At 48.6% G+C, this 21,326-nt stretch overlaps 1 pseudogene; it reads right to left on the reverse strand.

Annotated features, from left to right (window-relative positions):
• Positions 1–1,421: 1,421 nt before the first annotated feature.
• On the reverse strand, positions 1,422–13,646 carry LOC101042439 (spliceosome RNA helicase DDX39B-like; annotated as a pseudogene).
• Positions 13,647–21,326: the final 7,680 nt, after the last annotated feature.

Genomic DNA, 21,326 nt, shown 5'->3' on the forward strand with positions numbered 1-21,326 from the left:
AGCAAGGCCACTCCAGGACATAATCAGATGCACGCAGCAATTTACATACACACCCATTCATTACGGGCTTAGTTACAAAGACAAAACCCTGGAAACAACAGAAACGTTCACCGCGAGAGGGCTGGTCAAATGACGGTGCCCACAGACAAAGGCTGCCGTGTAGTTATGAGAATTATTGTTTTAGAAGAATACTGAATAACACAGGAAGATGTTGTATCTTCCTGTGTTGAGTGAAAAAAATCAGGACACATTGTATCTTGAGTGAAAAAAAGCAGGACACAAAACCGAATGTATATTATGATGCAGGTTGAAAAAAATGGTGTTTTTCTATTTAAAATAAACACCGAAATGTCAGTGGCAACTCTCTGGGTGACCTATGGGTTATCTGAATTTTTTCCTACATTTCAGTGTTTCTCAAATGTCTAACAACAAGTGTTTACTTTCATAATTAAGAAAATACGTTATTTTTTACATCTATCTTCTCAGCTACTCGGGAGATTAAGGTAGGAGAATCACTTGAACCTGGGAGGCGGAGGCTACAGTGAGCTGAGATCGTGCTACTGCACTCCAGCCTGGGTGACAGAGTGAGACTCTGTCAAAAAAAAAGAAAGAAAACATAGTTTTTTTTTAAAATTTAATAAGGTAAATCTCTCTCAAGCAGGCAAGGGGCAGGTGTATGAGTGAGAAAGGAAGAGTGTGGAGGAGGAAAGGGTTAGACAAAGTGAGTGTTAAATCCAAATCTCCATGTAGACAGAGGTCAGATGTTCTCCCTCTCAGCCTGAGACCCTCCTGCCCTTGAAGAAGCTTCCTAAAACCAGCTCAGATCCCCTCCTCTGTTCCCCTGCCTCTTTGCATGTTTCTGGAAGGCCTCAATAGTGTAAGTATTACACACAGCCTGCCTGTGGTCAGGCCACCGGGAGGCTGAAGAATGCAGATGCCTGGGCCCTGACCCTGGGGGATTCCCCGCTGGGACCATCCCCCTCCACCCCTAGTCTTCTCCATCTTACTAATTACTCAACCCTCTCAACAGAGGCCGTGAGTATGGCTACGGGGAGTGTGGACTCTGGAGTCAGACCACCTGGGTTGGAATTCTGGCTCTGGCATGCGCTTGCTGGGCTCAGTGCCCTCAACTATGATATATTTATAGTATATACATAATATATATATGAGTATAGCATATATATGAGTATAGTGCATATATATGCATATTATATAGCATACAATGAATAAGTATAATATATAATATATAGTTTTTAGTTTTGTTAAAAAGCATTCTGACACGTCAGAAATGGGGGTTCAGGAGTGGTAGTGATGCAGAAGAAGGGGGCTGTCAGGGGTGGAGGAACTGATGTCTCCTTCACCCCCACCCTAGTGTCCTCTTATGAAGGAAAGATGGTCACATTCCACAATGGAAGAGTCATCTACCATGTCTGTTCGAAGTAGGAGGAGATGTCGAGCTCATCAGGCAGCTCACTAAGATTGACCTCAAAGCAATCCTGCACATCATTGAGGATCTTAGCATCAATCTCAATGGACACAAATGTGATAGCCAAGCCCTTGGTACCAAACCAGCCTGCTCTGGCCACTCAGTGCAGGCAGGTGTCAGAATCCTCAGGCGTGTCATAATTAAAAGCCATGTTCACCCACTTAATGCTTATGCTTCAGCCAAGTAGGTTAGTAGCCATAAGAATTTGCCATGGAAAATGTTTGAACTGCTGATACTGAGAAAGTCTCTGCTCCTGGGGCATCCCCCCAGTGGGTGGCAATGGCTGGGAAGTTCTGCTCCACCAGTAGCTGGGCCGAGGCAATGTGCCACTGCACAGACTTCACAAAGATCACCACCTGGTTGAACTCAAGGACATCCAGAAGATCAAACAGCTTCCGATTCTTCTCGTTGTCCTCTAGTTTCATGTAGCACTGCTGCAACCCATGCAGCGTCAACTTCTTCTCATCATCCATGAAGATCTCCACTGGACCTCGCATGAACTTGTGGCGGACTGGACAGATCTCTTTGCTCAAGGTAGCCCTGAACATCATGACCTGCTTCTCATGGCTGTGTCATGCGGAAAATATCCTGGACATCGCGACCCACGTCGAGCTGTTCAAACATCTTATCACATTCATTCAAAATGAAGTGTTCAATGTGTTTGAGGTTGAGGCTCTTATTTTCAAGCCAGGGCTAGGAGAGGCCAACAGCACCTATTCCCCAGAGCGGAGGAGCAGAAGTGCGTGAAAACACGCATAGCCTGTACAACAGCATCTGATGCACGGCCATTCCCTGTAAGTGGTAGCCATTACTACTCTTCCAGTTACTCAGGCTGAAAACCCAAGGATCATCCCTGATTCCCCCTTCCCTCATGCCAGCACCCTTGCTGCCAGCACCTGCAGGTCCCTTCGTGTCTCAGCCTTGCACCGCCTCCCCAGCCCATGCGACTGTCCTCTCTTGCCGGCACTGCTGTCCTTGTTTCCTTTCAGTCCAGCCTCCTCTCACCAGCCAGAGGGACTTGTGAAGATGAAAACTGTATGATGCTACTCCTCCTCTGCTGGAGTTTCAAAGACGACTCAAACTTTTTGCCATGGCCTACAAGGCCCTAATGAGTCCTCCTACAGGAAAGAAACAGAAATGTAAACAACAGAACAGTATTTTGCCTTCAGACTAGCAAAGATTTTTAAAAATAAAAGTAAGACACAGTGTTGGTGAGGATGTGGTGAAACTGCAGTTTTAGCCTGAGAACTTCCTGTGCCAGCATTTTGAGGTCAGGAAAGATGCCTGACAAGGGGACTGAGAAGGAGCTGGATAGGGGAGACCCAGGTCAGTGGAGGTTAGGGAAGCCAAGAGGAGGGAGTATTTTCAGAAGGAAGGGGGTCTTTTGGGCCACTGAGAGGTCAGAGAAGATGAGAACAGGGAACTGACCATGGCTGGGGCCACAGTGGTTCCAGTGGAAGGAAAGGAAAGAGGAAAGCCATATTCCCACAGAGGCAGAGAGAGGAGCCTACGAATGGCGATGGCAGAGTGTGTGTGCATGCACGTGTGTGTGTGTGTGTGTGTGTGGTGGTGGTGGTGGTGGTCAGCGGCAGCTGCAGCAATCGAGGAGATGGTGAGGAAACAGCAGCCCAAGGAGAAGTCTGGAAGGTAAGGAGAGCTCTCTGCAGGGTGCAGGGAGGGTTGACTGAGAGGGTCCTGAGAGCCTGGCAGAGGAGCAGCAGGAAGTGGGAAGGAAGGAACTTCAGGAAGTGGCAGGCTTTGCTCAATGTCCCAAGGGGGGCCCAACTTAAAACTCATTAGAAAAAACAAAGGAAAGCACCTGAGTTTCATGAGTTTGGTTCTAGATGGCAATTTCTCCTGGAGCCTTCTTATTTTCGTTGGTAAGGAAGATCGCTTTGATCACTGCCTTAGAGAAAACTTAATTCTGTTAAGGAATGTATCAATTTGAGGATTTTCCACAGGAGAGATGAGCGGGTGATGAAAGGGCCCCACAAGAGAAGACCTGCCCCCCAACCATGTGTGTGTGTGTGTGTGTGTGTGTGTGTGTGTGTGTGTGTGTCTGTCTGTCTGTCTGTCTGTCTGCCGTTTCCTAGTTCTAGTTAGAACTCGGAGGGCAAATAAGTGTATTTTGAGTCATTTGTTGGGACAGGGCAGTTGGGTGAGGATGGGGTTAGGGACTATTGTTTGGAGCTCAAAGACAGTAAAATGCTTTCAGTTTTGGTGTCTCAAAAGTGTGGGTTATGGGGAACAGCATATAAGAAAACTTTCCTTGCCAGTCTGGGTTCCACATTTCCTTCCAAATCCTGCTTAGAGTTCGCAACCTCCAGGAAGCCTTCCCTCCTACCTCACCTCAGTCCTAGCTATTATTTGAGTCTGAGTTGGCCTGGACAGATTTGTGTCACTGGACCAAGCATAGATGCTCACACTGCAGCATCTAGGGAAATACCCCTCTCTGGGCCTTGGTTTCATTATCTATACATCAAAGAGGATGACGGTGACTCTGACCCTTGCAGTCTCTGGTCCTAAGGGCACCCAGGGAGTGTGAGAGTAGGCAGGGTGAGGAGAAGCAGCAGACACCCCCATTATCTATGGGATGGTATGCTAGACCTTTTCATTCATTATCTCATTTAATTTCACAACAATCCTATGCGTTGGGAACTATGACCATTCTCATTTTACAGATGAGGAAACAGAGCCTTAGAGATGTTAAATGATTTGCCCAAGGCTGATCTGACAGGAAATGGCCAGGCTGCATTGGACACAGTCACCTGGCCTAGGCAGGGAGGCCTTGTAAGAATCTGGGGAGGGGCCAGGCGGACCTTGTGGCACATTCCCGCAGAGTCAGCAGGGGCCTCTGAGAGGTCCCGTGCCTGTCTGATCTCTTGCTTAACTGACTGTGTGTTGTCTGTCTCAGTCTTGGTTTCCTAGGGATCGTAATTACACACTGTCTTTTCTCTAGGTCAAGGACTGAAAAATTAAATTCTTACAGGGCCAGGCAGTAATTAAGTGAAGTGGGCAGAGTAAGTGCAAATTCGTTTGTTGCCTGAGTGGTGGTAAATGCAGCTCCTGAAGAGCACTTGTTTCTCAGGGACGACTGCTTCTCAGCTTCAGCCAATTGTTACCTCCTGGTATCAGTGCTCAGCGTTATCAGAACCTTTGGTCTTTAAAGAGAAGCTACATGTCCTGATTTTTAAAAGTTGGTCTAAATCTGCTGGTTCTGAGCAGTACTTTAAAACAACAAATGAATAAATGAATAAAATACATTAACAGACTGAATATTGCTCTGCCAGGTGACAGTTTTGCAACCTCTGAAGCCTGATTTCATCCCTGCCTTGTCCAGGCAAGCTCCATTGAAAGTCTCCTTTTCTATGGTTGCTCACAAAGTGGTGCTGATGCCCTTGGGTGGGACCACGGTTTGGTGTTTGTGAAGAAGTGGGAAGAAGTCTCCCAGGAGTCTCTTCCTTTACCACTCCCCACTCCCAACTGTCACTGAAACCCTCAAGCACACTTCAATGCTTTCCAAAGGTAGGGCAGCTATTGACAAGAATGGGTCCCAGTTTCAGACCTCTTTGAGTAGTTTTCCAGCTGGACTTTCAACAACAGTGTTAGATGGCATCCTGACAGGAATAGCAGCCCCTTTGAATTTATAACCTCCATCCTCAAAGTTCTCTGAGAAGACTAGAGAAATAGTAGCTGGAGTGAGGTGAATGTCATACATATATTCTAAGATGATCAACACACGAGGGAACAAGATGCTATAAGCGAGTGCTAGTAGAAACAATAGACAATAGAAACAGACTCATGCTGACTTCAGATATTGGAATTATTAGACATAGACTATAGAATAACCATGCTTACTATGTTCAAAGAAATAAAAAACACCAGCTTGAAAACTTCATCAGGGAACTGAAAACTATTGAATACATAATAAATTTTTTAAAAAGTAATTATAGAACTAAACTGCAATAGCTAAAACTAAGAACTTGATGGATGAGTTTAAAAACAGATTAGACACAGCTAAAGAGAAAATTACTGAATTGGAATTAAGGTCAGAAGAAACTGTTCAGAGTGTAGCACTGAGAGACAAAAAGATGGAAAATACATCACTATTGAAGAATTTGCTAAAAAAGGAAAAAAAGTGGAAAATACAGAAAGGAGGGTAAAAGACAAGGAGGACAAAATGAGAAAGTCTAGAATATATTTAATTGAAGTTTCAAATGAAAGGAGAATGAAGAGAGAAAGAACCAGGTGGAAGAAATATTTAAATTTTCTATTACAGAGGAAAGACATCAGTCTACTGTTTAAGAAGGCTTCAGTGGTGGATTGATCTATACCAGACATAGGAGGGTTCAGCGATTTTCTGACTCAGAAGGGTCAGACATGACTTGCAAATCACTGGCCCTATATGGGAATTGAGCCAGAGGTCTCCAACCCAGGAGAAATGGGAGTTGGGAGAGTAATAGAAGTGAAGTTTTCATTCATTTGCTTCACTAATTTACTAATTGATTCATTTGTTCACTTGCTTTTCAATTCAATGTCTATTTCTTGAGCACCCAAGAGGCTTGAGTCACTATAATTAGCATTTGATCAGAAAATAAAGTCTTTGTATTTTGTGGTTTAAAAAAAAATTTTTAGAGACAGGTTCTTGCTATGTTGCTCAGACTAGTCTTGACCTTTTGGGCTCAAGCTATCTTTCCACCCCATAGTCTCAAGTAGGTGGGATTATAGGCATGCACCACTGTACCCAGGTGAAAGTCTTAGGTTTAAAGATGTTTGTCCTTGAATGAGGCAAAATGTTTAGGGAGTTTAGTGTCTGGGTGCCCAGAAGCAAGATGGCACCTGGAGCCTAACATAATGGGGATTAGAGGCTGGTTTGGGGACAAAGGCAGTTTGGTGGGAAGTGACCAAAACTGGTAACTATGAAGATGTTGGCCCATCTGTGAAGATAGCAGTCACTCTAGGAAGAGGTAATTTTGGTGCCAAATAAGCAGCTTTGCTACTTTGAGTGGAATTGATAAGATTTTTGAGAACTTGGCCAACTTAATGTTATTTTCATTTTATTCATGTTCAATAAGATTTATTGTAATAAAAGGAGCCTGTCTAAACTATACTAAAAGAAGGAGTAGGCTGGTATCAGCTACAGAGAAAAGTGACACAGCAGTCCTGTAAAGGCCACATGTGAGCATTAAGGAAGGGACTCCAAGGTACATCTTCAGGGGAGAAACCCAGGACTCTGAACAGCTATCACACCTGGAGGTTTAGGAAGGCTTAGAACGCTTTGGGTAGGTGTGGAAGCCATTGGGATCTTCAGCAGCAGAGAGAAGTAAGGGCTAGGAGGGGTGAGGGGAGGTGTGGTCAGAGCCAGGTGCAGCTGGGAAAGAGGGAGGCTGGAGTGCATGAAGTCCACGGCTTGCTCAGGCCAATGCGCACTATGGGATGGGCAGTGAAGTGGCCTCGGGCTCTTGCTGCTGAATGGTGAGCCGTTCCCAGCACACTTAGCTAAAGGTAGCCTTCTCCCTCTTCCTGGTGATAGTTTGATGTGGGGTTTATTGATTCCATTTGCCACGGTATTTTCCTTAAGTATTTTTTGAGTCTAATGCACAAGCAAACTTGGGCGCTGGCTCCCTCTATGGCTCCCTTTCAACTTTTGGGGTTCTTAGACCCCTTTGAGGATGTGATGAAGCCCGTTACCAGAAAAGTGCACTTACAAACAACAGTGCCCATGCAAATTCAGGGGATCCCTGGATCCTAGCCTAAAATCCTTTGATTTATTCACCCCTTTATTGTAATTTGGAAAAATTGAGGTCTTCATTGTTAGTGGTTGTCTAAATTCACACAGTAGGTGGTAAGCTACGACCCTGTTTCATGTGTCTTGCCCTCTGGTTCCCTATTTCTACCCATTCACTCCTCCCCTCTGCCCCTGGAGCTGTCCTGGATAGAGTGATACTGCTGTGTTTCGTGTTAGAGGCAGCGCTCTAGTGAGGCATGGTGTAGGGGAAGTTCAGTTCATTAAGTTGCATGGGGTGGACTCAGGTTCCTGTGAGGTTTTGGGGAATTATCACTGGATAGAGGGCCCAGAAGAGGATCCTTCTTCTGTGGGACCTAGAAGTACTAACTGTTTTTTAATCCAAGAAGCACTGGAGAGTGTGCAAAAGCACTTGGATAGACTAGAGATGTGATAGAAGTGTTGTTAAAGGAAGCTGATTCCTATAGTCATGTTCTTCTGTCTCTCGTAGCAAACAGATCTCCAGGGCAACTCTGCTTGGGAGACAGCTCAGATTCCCAGAGTGATCTTAGCCTGGGTTCATCCTTCCTGAAATCCACCATACCAAAGCTTTGGGGAGAGGTGGAAGGCTCCTGGAGACTCCAGTTTTGAGGAATGAATTCCCCTCTGGTTTTCTCTCCTCTCACTTCTGTGTTGCTCCTTCCTCTTATTTTCCCTGTCTGTTGCAGGGGGAGCACAAAGAGTAGATAGGGGCACAAGCACCACCCACCAAACTCTCATTTTCTTTCAAGAAAAAATTATAATTATGAAGGAATTCATCTTTGGGTCTAAAAGTAGCACAATGCAAATGCCTCTGTTCCCCCAGTCCTCTTCCCTCTTTTCCCATCATCATGTTCCCTTTCTTCTTCAGCACCACTGATCAACTGCACTCTGCGGGGAGGGGGGAGCTTTGAAAGCCATTGGGTTCTTCAGCAGCAGAGAGAAGTGAGGGCCAGGAGGGGTGAGGGGAGGTGTGTCAGAGCCAGGTGCAGCTGGGAAAGAGGGAGACTGGAGTGCACGAAGTCCACAGCTTGCTCAGGCCAATGTGCACTATGGGATGGGCAATCAAGTGTCCTCGGACTCTTGCTGCTGAATGGTGAGCTGTTCCCAGCACACTTAGCTGAAGGTAGCCTTCTCCCTCTTCCTGGTGATAGTTTGATGTGGAGTTTATTGATTCCATTTGCCACAGTATTTTCCTTAAATATTTTTTGAGTCTAATGCACACCATATGCACCCATAATGGCTCTAGCTAGCCTTGCTCTTTTGCAGAACCAATAAAGCAATCTGGAGGAGATGAAATTAAACTCAGAAGCTTTGGGAGAGGGTAACTGGAGATGTGCACAGGGAGGGAGGGAGAAGCTAGAGATGAAAGACCCAGGCGGTGGGGAGAGCCAGGATTGAGGGGCGATAGAGCACTGTGATGACAGAGAAATAGGAAGGAATGGAAAAAAGAAACGAAGTTAGGCAAGCCAAGGGATAAGGAAACACGGAAGGGGGGAAAGGGAAGGAAAAGAGAGATTGAAGAGAAAAGGAAAGAGAACGAAAGATGTTAACAATATATTACAGCCAGCTCACAATTTTGTGTGACCTTGAGGATACAGGCAAGTTAAGTCTATAGGTGACCTTCAAATTACTCTGGAAGTTCTAAGTCTAATTGTAATTTCTTCTCTCACTCACCCAATCTTTCATGAGAAAAGCAAAATAGACATCTGTGCTGGGCTGCGGTGTCTGCTTCCCCAGCATCCACTGATCCCTTTCTCACTGCATAGCAGCCATGCTACCTGAGCAGGACTCAACTTCTGGGTTGGTCCTTATGGGCTAAGCCAATCACAATATTCTTGCCTTCTCTGGCCCCAGTGATTGGGTGAGGAAAAGGCATATAACCCAGCACCAAGCCAATCAATGCATAGGATTCTCTTAGCCATGGTGATAGGCTTGAGAGCTACTTTTTGATGTAAGTTGGTCCAATCAGAGAAAAAGTTGGGATTTGTGTTAAAAGTTGGGGTTAAAAAAAAAAGCCTTTTAAATCTCCCTAGTTATGAAAAAGGAAGCATGTGGCCCCAGACCTGTCAGCACCCATTTTGCTGCTGTGAGGGAGCTCAATCTGAGAATGAGACTGATACATTAGAAGAGGACAGTAGAGAGAATCACAGAGAAATGCAGCCAAGTCTCGTGAGACATTACCAGCCTCTGGGTGAAACCCATCCTGAAGCTGACATTTCCCCTGGGCATTCCAATTTCATGAGTCAATAGATTTCTATTGTTTAAGTAATTTTGAGTTCAATTTTCTGTTACATACAGTGGACAGTATAATATCTTTACATTTGATTCCTTCTGTTCTTTCAGCTACAGGCCTTATGAAAGCTTTTGTGGAGTGTATCTGCATGTCTGCATTGGGCAGGGTTCCAGGAGAAGACCAGGCTGCAGATGAATCCTCTCCCGGAAGCTTAACTCAGTCCTAGGGTCAAGGATGGAGTAAAAGGCCAGAGAATCCTCACCTTGGAAGGTCAGGCCCTTTCCACTCAGCTGCGCAAACTTTCCCCTGCTCAGCCCTGAGTCAGTCTTCAGAGCACCTTTCAGGTACAGATTCCCCAGCCTGGCATCCAAGGCCGACCCTCCTGGCCTCGTCTTCCACTGCGCCCTTCTGTGTACCCCACTGCCAGCCAGACCTTGAGTACACTACCCCTCTCCTCCCACGCCCATCTGCTACGGGGGTTCCCTTTGCCTGGAAGCCGTCACTCCTATCTGTTTGGATATCACTCATCTCTCAAGCCCTGCCTCCATGCCACCCCTAAAGCCTCCTTTGACTTCAATGACCCACCCAACACCCTCTTCTTCCTGCTGGGGCTTCGTCTGAATCTGTGTGGAGTGTGGGTAGGTGGGTAGAAAGTGAGTATGTGTAGTTTGAAAAGTTATAATCATGTCTGTTGTTTTATCCATAAAACTGCCAAAAGTGAGGTTAACAAACTGTTCTGCATTAATGGAATTGTACTTCAGACAGCGAGAGAAAGCATTACTGGGGTCATAGGCTAAAAAAATGTTGAGAACTCACACTCTAATTGATAAATCCTCTTCCCTGTTTGACCTTCTAAGGGCCCTTGCACCTTTCCGTAGCACTCTCTGGTCCCTGCCTTACGCTGCAGTTGTTTGTATATTGATCTCGCTCCTTTGCTAGGGCGTAACCGCTGCTGACTGGCAGAGCTGAGAGGGCCTTGGGAGATCCCCGGATGCAGGGATCCACCACCTGTTCTTCGCGAGTTGCATGTGAGCAATGGGTTCACTTTTGCAGGGAGCTCCTAAGGTTATTTTAAAAACTGAGTTTGAAAGCTGTCACCTCTCACCTTTCTTTTACATTCAAGAAAGCATAAAAGAAACTGAATGGTTCTGGAACAAAGAGGTCATTGCTTGACTTTTAAAAGGCCTTGTGAAACTATGGTCTTGACAGCTTAATTTGTAGAGACAAAAAGCTTTTTTTTACATTTATGAAGCAACCCTTTGCATCAGCAGAGCAAAGCTGGGGGGCCTGGGCATAGCTTTAAGCTGGCGCTTTGTGTTTGTCCGTTTGCATTGCTATAAAGTAATACCTGAGGCTGAGTAATTTATTTAAAAAGGAGGTTTATTTGGGCTCAGGGTTCTGCAGGCTGTACAGGAAGCATTTGGGGGAACCCAAAGGGAACTCCAATAGCAGGAAGGAGAAGGCTCTTCCTGGTACCTTGGGAGGTAGGGGAGGCTGTGAGCTGTCTTCTTCCATGTCACCTTCTTCCATGACCCATGTCACTGGGTCAAACTTCAGAGCAGGAGCAGGTGAGAAATGTTCCCAGGTAGGTGTGGGGGACCTGAGAATATTGGGGCTGTGGACTGCCTTCTGTGTGCAGCCTGAGGTGAAGACAGACCTCCCAGAGAAGGTCCGGGTTTGCTGTGGCCCTGGGTCAGACGTGGGCAGTCCTGGTTGAGGGAGCTCTGCAGGGTGGTTTTTAATCAGTGTTCCTGGCTGCCAATGCCCTAGATCCAACACAAGAGAAGATCTGGGAGTTCCCATGTGTCCCTAAGGGGAAACTGCAGAAGTGTGCAAGAATTGTGGACATAGAGGCATGCAGTTAGGATGAGGAGGTCATGTGACTGCAGGTGGTGGGAGCAGCTGGGATTTCATCTGGGAGTGCTATATCCGAAGTCAGGAAAGATCATGTGCAGTCAGAGGGTAACAGGTTGGACACCCAGGGACAGGTGGCCTGGGGGCATATGTCATGGAGGCCAACAATAACCCAGAGGGCAGCAGGTGGGCTAGGGGCCCTGCCCTGGCCACCACAGGAGACACAACCCACCCCCCCGCCCAAGGCCATCCAAGGAAGGAGGATGGAAGAAATGATAGCAAAAGGGACTTTTAAATGGAATTACTGTTTAATGGTAAGTTGATTCCCTCTCTCCATCCCTTATGACCCCCCACACCCACCAAACTGTCACCAGGGATGGAGAACCTAGATCAAGAAGTGGTCAGCGATGGGAAATAAAGTAATTTTGTCTTACCCACCCTAGTTATTATATGTAAATTCCATCTTTTATTGCAGTAATTGTAACTTTGATGAGTGATAAGAGAAGCTTGAGGTGCTGTGAGAATATATATTGGGACATCTGACCTAGTTTGGAACATCAGAGAGGGCTGCCGGGAGGAGGTGGTGTTTAAGAGAAATTCTGGAAGATGTTTATATATAGGGGTTCATGGGAGTGCAGAGGGAGGGCAGCATTCCAGGAGTGGGTGACCCTTGCTTCTTTTTCCTATATGAGAACCCCTCCAGAGTCCCTGGGCTGGGCTGCCCTAGCCAATCCCCCCATCTCCTGTCCAGGGCCAGGAGCAAGCGGACTCTTCCCAGAGGCCCCAGGGGTCTGCTGGAAGGGGTAGATGTGAAGACAGCCTGGGCTGAGCCTCTGGCAGGAAGCCTGACAGTTGGTCGTCCCTGGCTTCTCAGCCGGCCCCAGGTCCTGATGCCTTTGCTAACTGAGCAGGGTTGGGGTAGGAGAATTCCCAGCCCGCATGTCCCCTGCTGGTCCATATGCCCTGCTGCTCAGCCAGGAGCCATGCATGGTGTTGGCTGCTCTGCTTAATGGTCAGGAAAGGAAGCAATCATGTCCCTTCCATCTGCCGGCTGAGAGCCTGTGCAGAGGAAGCCCATTAGCGGCCCCTACTCGTGTGCCAGCCTCAATTAGCCTAAGCCGGAGCAAAGGGCAGCATGGGTAATAAACCTGCAACCAGGCAGCATAGGGGCTGGGGATCCCTGGAAAGGCTGGGGGCCCAGGAGAGAACTGGGTGAGGGGATAGATAGCATTTGGAGGGATCTGTGAGGGGAGACAAAGAGAAGGCAGGTATCAGCTGTTTCCTTGCTCCTGCTTTGAGAGAAAATGTTCCAGACTGGAATCAAAACCACAGGACCAGAAGTTCTCATTCATTGAAAGCATCTGAACCCAGGCTGAGTGAAAACAAATGGTCTCCAGTTCATGAGGGCAGAGAAAAGCATACCAGGAAGTGGATTCTCAGACTGGAGGGGCAGGGATGGAGGTGGAGACAGGGCTGACGCCTGGATTGGCCGCAACCCTGCAGGGCTGACGCCTGGATTGGCCGCAACCCTCCGGGAGCAGCACTGCTAGTGAGTTGACCTCGGACAGTGGAATAGGGGAGCTCTACAGTGCTTGGTGGTACTTAATGTGGGGTGAGTGGGAGCAGAGGCCACAGCCTGGGCTTTCTGGTGAGCACAGGGACCCCCTAAATAGACCTTGCACAGCCCCCTGTGGATGTGAGGAGCTGCAGGCTGGGCCTTGGCTGTTGGGAAATTAATTTCCCCGTGATTCCCCCTGTCCTTTTTAAGGATTCCAATCCTCCATAGAACAGCCAGGGGAAGGGTCGCTGGATACAAAGTAGGATGCCTTGTTAAAGTTGAATTTCAGGTAAGCAACAAATCAATGGATTAATATAGGTATGTCCCATACAATACGGGAGATGTACACTAAATAACAATCCATTACTTACCTGCAATTCAAATGTAACTGGGCACTTTGGGTTTTTTTCCAGAGGGTGATGGGAGGCCTCCTTCCAGCGTGGGGTCTGCATCGTGTCCTGTGCTGACCCCTGGCTCTCTGCCCAGGCCCATCCTGAGGGTGTGCAGGTCCCTTTGGGAGGTCACTGGATTCCCTGGCTGACTCTGGTGGGACCCTCCTTATATGGGCAATGGAAGGGAGACTGCTTCATGAGGGCCACCCAGAGCTCTGGTGAGCAAGACAGATCAGAGGAGGTCTGGGGAGAGGGGATTCTGTAGGCCATAGTGGAGGGCCCAGGTCCACGGGAAGCCAGTCCTCACCAGCGGGGCCACAGTGTCTCTGGGTTCCTACAGCTCCTTGCTCCGCCATGCTCCCCTTGGTTAGCCAACTGGGCCTTCCCCAGACTGAGAAACAGGCATGACTCCCAGTCACACGCCTTTCACCCAGGTGGGGCACAGCGCACTTGGGCAACCATCATGACCTTTAAGTGCTAGCGGTCGGCTTCCTGGCACGGTGTCTGTGCCTGCCCACCTCGAAATCTTCCTTCCCAGAGGCTGGGAACTGTGTGGCTGGGTAGAGAGGCAACATGGAAGGGAACATCAGTGCTCTGATCGCAGCCAGACATGGTTACAATGGGGAGCGCTGCGTTTCTGCGTGTCCCATCTGGGGACACAGTACTTAGTTTTATTTTTTCATTTGAAGCACAGAGTATTCCTCGGCCTCCCACCCCACTGGGGCCCACAGTGAGTAGGACAAGGGGTTCATGGACACAGGCCAGTGGGACGGGAGACAGTGCCTGAGCAGGCAGCTCCTCGTTAAGCCTATGAGGAGCTTGTCACCAGGAAGCCAGGCACTAGGCAGTGACAAACCTGCAGAGTTCACCCATCACACTCAAGCCCCACAGCCATTCCAGGCATCTAAATACCCATCTCTGCCGGTTGAGGTGGCTCCCACCTGTAATCCCAGCCCTTTGGGAGGCCGAGGCAGGTGGATCACCTGAGCTCAGGAGTTCCAGACCATCCTGTCCAACATGGTGAAACCCCGTCTCTACTAAAAAATACAAAAATTAGCTTGGCATGGTGGTAGGTGCCTGTAGTCCCAGCTACTCCAGAGGCTGAGGCAGGATAATCGCTTGAACCCAGGAAGCGGAGGTTGCAGTGAGCCAAGATCATGCCACTGCACTCCAGCCTAGGAGACACAGCAAGACTCCACCTCAAAAATAAAAAAATAAAAATAAAAATAAATAATAAATAAATAAAAACCCATCTCTCCCAATGCCATCCCCCACCACTCAGGCTCTGGGGGCCCTGGCCCATATGGTTTCAAATGAACAAAAAACAGGGCTTCTGGATCTTCCTTTGAGAGAAGATTCCGGAGGCAAAATGCCCTCCACAGGACAGGTGGGCTCCTGGCAGCCAGCACCCACTCTTGGTGATGTGTTTTGGCTACTTCATGTCCTTCCCTGTCCCCAACCCAGATAAACCTCTGCTGCCTCTGGTCCAATTCATAATCCTCGATTCCTTCAAAACCTACTAAAAATGAACCTCTGACTGGGACTGCTTGGGATGAGCTGGTTTGGCGTGGGGTCGCCTGCACCTTGCACACCCCGCCCTCAGCCCTCGTCCCCTCACTGAGGAGTTTCTTTGTCAGTGATTCGGGTTTCCTGGGTGTGTCTTCTCACTGCCTTGGGACTGCAGATTCTTCCCAGAAGAGAACAGTTCCATCCTTCTTTTTCCTCGTGCTCAAAACATGATTGCTTTCTCAGAGGGTATTCGATTCTCATGGGTGACTTCTTGTCTTTTGATTGGACACTCCAACTTGCCCATGAAGCTGTCCTGAGCTCTCTCTCTCTCTGCCCATCTCCGTATCCAATTCAAATGACCAGACTGCTCCAGGCACCCCTGAGGGAGCCTCATTTCTTCGGAACACACATTCACAAGAGGTGATTGTTGAACTTGAGGGGTACGAATTTATCAGACTCAGGTATCTGGGGTGTCTCAGGCAACACTGAAAGTGGAGGGAACTGAGCAGTCAGATTCAGGTCTCTCTCTCTCTGCTCCCTTTATTTTATTGATCCAGAGAGAGTAAGTGACCCATCTAAAATCCCCGAGCTGGTTAAGAGCACAACCAGGATGGAAACCTGCATCCCTTGAATCTAAATCCATCACATTTTTTCTACCATTTTAAATCCCAAGAAAGCAAGTGTGTCAAGGGGCGGGGCTGGGGACAGGGCTCAGAGGCCACTCCTCACTACTGTTTCAGGCCTGCTATGCCCATATCTTTTCTCTTCACTCCCACATCAGCTTTGTACCCACCACGACAAGAGTCAAGTCCCCCTCTACACATGGAGGGCACAGAGAGCCCCTGGCAGAGAACCAGACCCTGGTGAGAGCTGTGTTAAGACTGGGTAGCTTCCTGGCATGTCACGCTTAGTAACACGCTGAAATATTCCTGGAAACTCACCAACTGGAGAGAGCCGGTGCTCTTCCCAGGGATGATACACTTATAAACCACTTGGGGTCTAGAGTGAGACTGAAAGGGCCATGCTCAATCACCTTCTGGGGTGGGTGGCCCCATTAGCCACCCAGCCCTGGCTTAGCTCTGTGGGTGTGTGGTGCACCTTTGGGGCTGAAGCTAACCTGCTAGGACCTGTCGAGAGGCCATGCCATGTCTCCTAAAGCCGCCTTCTGAGCTCTTTTCTCATGTAGCACTTGACCTCACCTTTAAGTGCATGTGAAATGTTAGTCTGAATGACGGCCAAAATGTGGCACTGCCTGGGCACCTGTGTATTTGTGTATATCTCTGAAGGTGCAGCTCCAGTCCCTTGCTGTGTAATCTCATGTATTCCTCTTTCTCCTCTGCTCTTTTAGCTCAATTCAGGAGCCACCTGCTCCCCCAAGAAAGTGCCCCTCACTTCCACCCCTCAATCCCAGCCAAGCTTCTCCCACACTGCCCACGTCCCCACCACGTCACTCGTCTGCAGCACCTGACACCCTCCTCTGCTCACACTGAGGTCTGTAGCAACTACTCTCCCGGTAAATCCAGGGTTGCCTCTGGATCTTGCAAGGTCTCTCTGGTAGAATTTGATGCTGTGATGAGTCCCTCCATTTTGAAACTCCCCTCCCTTGATTTGTTCAATGAAATTGTCTCTTGATTTTCTTCCTTCTTCTCCAGCCAGACTCTCTCTTCCTGATTGTACTTTTTCTCTCTTGGGGGAGGGGGGGATATTCCCTCCTAACACCAAGCATCATGTTTACACTACTTTGATCACTCACTTTTTTATTCATTCATTCAGAAGATATTTGTGGGGTACCTCCTACAATTAGATGCTGCCGTCACCCCTGTAGGGTGAGAAGGTCCCCGACCTCACAGGGCTTACCTCTAGCATGTGTGTGTATGTGGCAGCATGTGGGAGACTGCAATCTAACATTTATAAACAAGAAAAGCATCTAATAGAAAACTGCAATCACAATGTGGAAATGCAGCAGGCCATGCCATATGATAGAATGTGGGGCTACTTTAGAGGCAGTCAGGGGAACCGCTCTGAGGAGGTGACCCATGTGATGAGGCAGGTGAGCCTCGTGGAGGTTGGGAGTGGAGAACACCAAATTCCAGGGCTTTAAGCCTGAGTTACAGGGGCACCTCCAGAGAGGAGCTGAGGGAGGAAGGACTCAGGCCATGGGTGCAGGAGACACTCTTTCAGGGCTTTACACTTTACCAGCCAACCCAGGAGTTGGCATTTTGATTTCTTCTTGAGACTGAGTCTCGCTCTGTCACCCAGGCTGGAGTCAGTGGCACTCAGCTCACTGCAACCTCCGCCTCCCAGGTTCAAGCTATTCTCTTGCCTCAGCCTCCCAAGTAGCTGCGATTACAAGCGCCTGCCACTATGCCCAGCTAATTTTGTTGTATTTTTTAGTAGAGATGGGGTTTCATCATGTTGGCCAGGCTGGTCTCGAACTCCTGACCTCAGGATCCACCCAACTCAGCCTCCCAAAGTGCTGGGATTACAGGTGTGAGCCACCACGCCCAGACTGCATTTTGATCTTAAATGTGAGGAGGAACCGTGGGAGGGGTTGAACATCTCATAGTTAGCTCTTTCTTTTTCTGAGCTAGTTAGACTTCCTTGTTCATGTTCCTCCTGCTTCTGCCTGAAGAATAATGAGCCTGATGGTTCTCCCAGGGGCAGCTCTTCAAGGCTGGGATGTCTCTCTGGCATCATCCTGGTGCAACCTGCACTTCCCGTGGGTGGGCCCTCCTGGCTCCTGGATCCATCTTCCTCTTTGGAGGACAGCGTTGGGTGAATCAGTGGGTCTGGCTGGGGGCTGAAGGTCTCCGTGTGGATCCTCCCCTCACTGTTTCCTCCCCCCAGAGCAGGGAACTTTCTCCTGTGGGCTCCCCTCCCCCTGCCCCAGGTCCCACGTCTGTCACCAGCTATGACTTACCTAATGTGTGTCACCCAGAGGATGGAAACATTTGATTGCTGGGGAAAAATACTTTATTTTTTCCTAACGCCTTTCAAAAATGAGTCATGATTGGTCTAAAAATAGGCTGTGGAAATCAGAAGAAACAAACACACAAAAAAATGATACTAAAATCCAGAGTGCCTAATTATAGGAGAAAGGAAATGGTTTGGCAGAATTGGGATTCCAGTAATGTTTTCATATTTTCTTAGAATCAAACATCGCGCAGGGAAAGTGAAATACCTTCGGCATTGTTAATAAATTTTCCAACCCAGAGACTCAACGTCCCTCTATCAAGCTATTTACAACTTCCATGAGCATTTTTGAGTTGGTGGTTTTTGGACTTACTCTCCTCTCTGCTTTTCCCCAGGCAGCTCACTCACAACCGGTGTGATCAATCAGGTGGCCTGTCACTGTTGCTCAGTCCAGACACTGAGCAAGCACCTTGGGTGAGAAGAGCTCCGTAGAGGGCACTAAAGAAAGATTATTGAGTGGATGGTTCATGAACCCGTAGGAAAAAAAGGAGCAATCACTAGGAAGCATCTTGGGTTCACCAAGTACAAATCCAGCCACAACAAACTCCTTTCTCCTGCCGCTAGGTTTTCTAGACTGGTAGACGTGCAGGGCACCATGGACATGGCACATCTGGATTTCAGCAAGGCATTCTGTAAGGACTTTGATGTAGTCCTCAGGGATGAGATGGAGAATTGTGGATTCGACAGTAATAGACCAAGAGCAACGTGAGCCAACAGTGGGGTGAGGCTGCCAGGAAAGCAAATGCCATCTTGGACTCTATTAATTGAAGCACAGAGCGCAGAAGAGGGGAGATAATGGCATGGCCCTCCTGCTTGGCAGTGGTCAGACCACATCTGGAGCCTTGCATTTCATTCTGGGAGCCACAATTGTGCAAGGATATTGATGAATGGGATGGCATTCAGAGGAGGGGGCCTGGGATACCCCAGGGTCTTGCTTCCATGCCAGATGAGGAGTGGTTGAGGGAGCTTGGGACCTTAAACTGGAAAAGAGAACACGGAAGTGGGTCCTGACAGCTGTTTTCAAATATAAAGGTCTACCGTGGAAGACTGAGTGGAAATATTGGATGCGGTGTTAGAAACTCAGCATTCGACAGCCAGGCGGATTTTTGGTTTGGTCTATAGTACCCCAACAAGAAGAGGGAGGCTCTGAGCCCTGCGAGAGCCCTGGAGGAAGAACTCAGTGTGGGATTGGCAGGATGCCTCCTGTTCTTCACTCTTCTCTCTTACCAGAAATAAACCAATGAACCTTGTGCTGAGCCTGGAGGAGGATGGAGGGATACGGAGGTGCATGGGACCCTGACCCCAAGGAGCTTCTGTCTGAGTCAGAGTGTTGGACAAACAAACAACCGTTATTCATACAAGGATCTAACTGTTTACAGGAGGAAAAGCACTTGATTGCAGGGAAAGAGGACTGTTTACTGGTTCCCGTTCAGCTGCTAATTAGCTGTGTGACCTTGGGCAAATTATTGCATCCTTCTGCGTCTCCAGTTTCTTGTGTGTCAAAACAAATTTCTGGGGTGCGGCCCTCGACCTTTGCAGTGCACACTAACTAGCTAGGAAAATTTAACATGCGGCTCCTGCCTCACCACGTCAGTAGTCCTGGGGCAGAGCGGCCAGGTGATTCTCATACACGAGGCTCGAAGATCACTGGAAGACACTGACAGAGTGAAGAAATAGCACAGCCTTTATGAGAAGTTTTCTGTTGTTCTTGAGAGTCAGGAGGTGGGCTGGCAGAAAGACTGACCAGTTAGGAAGTGTCCTGATCTGTTTGGGCTGGCAGCTTATAAACAACAATTTATTTCTCATGGTCCTGGAGGCCGGGAAGTCCAAGATAAAGTGCCAGCAGATTCGGTGTCTGACACTTGCCCACTTCCTGTTTCATGGACAGTGACATCTGTGCCCTCACATGCTGGAAGGGGGAAGGGAGTTCTCTGAGGTCTCTTTTATAAGAGCACTAATCCCATCTATGTGACCTCCACCCTCATAACTTAATCTCCCTCACCTCCTGATACCGTCACCTTGGGGGTAAGGATGTCATCTTATGAATTTTGTGGGGGAAATAAACATTCAGTCCATTGCAGGAGGCTACAGCTCTGAGCTGAGGAGGAAGGAATGCCAGCCAGACCTAGGACACTGGAAAGCAAAGCACAGGGAAGGGTCTCATTGGAGAGCTAGAAGTAGCACATCACGGCATGTGGGAGGAAGAAGCGGACATGTGAACGAGGGCTTTGCCTGATGAAGCTTTACAACTGGCCTGGCAGAGAGGCTTTCTTCCTTGGAGGTGGGAATGATGATGGACCATAGCCGAGGACCCTGGACTGGAAATTCTGACCACCGATCTGGTACTTCCTGGGAGGACAGTCCCTGCTCACAAACCTCCCGGCAGAGGGGACAGGTTCTTCTCTCACCATGAGCTCAGGGAGGTGGGGACCTCCGGGGAAGGACCCTAGCTGACTAGGTCCTTGTCCAAGCTGGTTCCAGTGGCCAGGGTCTCTCCTCTCCCACCCCTCCCCCACCCCACCTCACTCCCTTTCTTTCTTTCTCTCTCCCTCCGCCTTCTTTCTCTTCCTTCTCTCTCCTCCATTCCTCCTCCCTCTCCTTCTTCCTTCCCTGCCTCCTCCAGGCAGCAGCATCAGGGAAATAATGAGGTTGCCCAACTGGCAGTGCACGCACCATCAGGGTGTAGAATGAAGACGGATGACTGTAGCTAAGAGACAATTTGAAAAGGGATAAATACAGGCAACAAGTTATTCACCACGGCAATTTGTAAAGAGCGTTAAAAACCTGCAGATGGGTTGTTTCACATCATCTCCTTTCCATTTGCAGGCTGACAGGCCCGGGTAAACGACAGTGATGGATGGCTTCGAGCCGGTCCCCTTAATCTACTGCTCTGCCATTGATTAGTTTGGCTCGCACTGCACCCCGGGGTGGTGGACGTGACCTGTCTCCTGGAATCGAGAGCCTGAGCTGGGCCCTGGACTTGGAGGGGTCTGTGGAGAAAGGGGGTGCAGGGCTATTGGGAAGAATGGAGTGGGGGGCCAAGGGGCTGCCAAGGGCTTGGCACCAGACACCCAGAGGCTAGCACAGAGCAGCAGGAGGTTTCTGTAGCCAAGGATTTAGTTGATCAGGCAGAGATATCAGGGTAGAGGAATAGCAGAGGTCGGGGATCACAGTCTAGCCCTCCAGCCCCAGCTTCCAGGAGAGGCCTTGCCCTGCTCCTTCGTGGCCTCATCCTGCTGCCCAGCAAGGGCTGGTGCTGAGCCCTCGAGGGTCCCTTTACAGACTACTTTTTGACTCTGTTTCCCAAGTTCCTAAGTGCCTTGCTGTGAATGAATCAGAAGGTAACATTGCACCGGTGTTATAAATGAGAGGAAAGAGTCCCACGGAGGAAGGTTGTCATCATCTGGGTGTGTGGGTGGTTCCAGGCTGAATTTAGGATGTCCAAAGTAAAGAGAGTATAGACAGAAAGCCCCTTGAGATGATACGGAGGTGGGAAGGGCACAGGCTAGCAGGCTACTGCAGAGGGGATCAAAAGATTACGAGGCATCAAAGAC

The sequence above is a fragment of the Saimiri boliviensis genome, chromosome 6 (assembly GCF_048565385.1).
Source record: "Saimiri boliviensis isolate mSaiBol1 chromosome 6, mSaiBol1.pri, whole genome shotgun sequence".
Classification (NCBI taxonomy): domain Eukaryota; kingdom Metazoa; phylum Chordata; class Mammalia; order Primates; family Cebidae; genus Saimiri; species Saimiri boliviensis.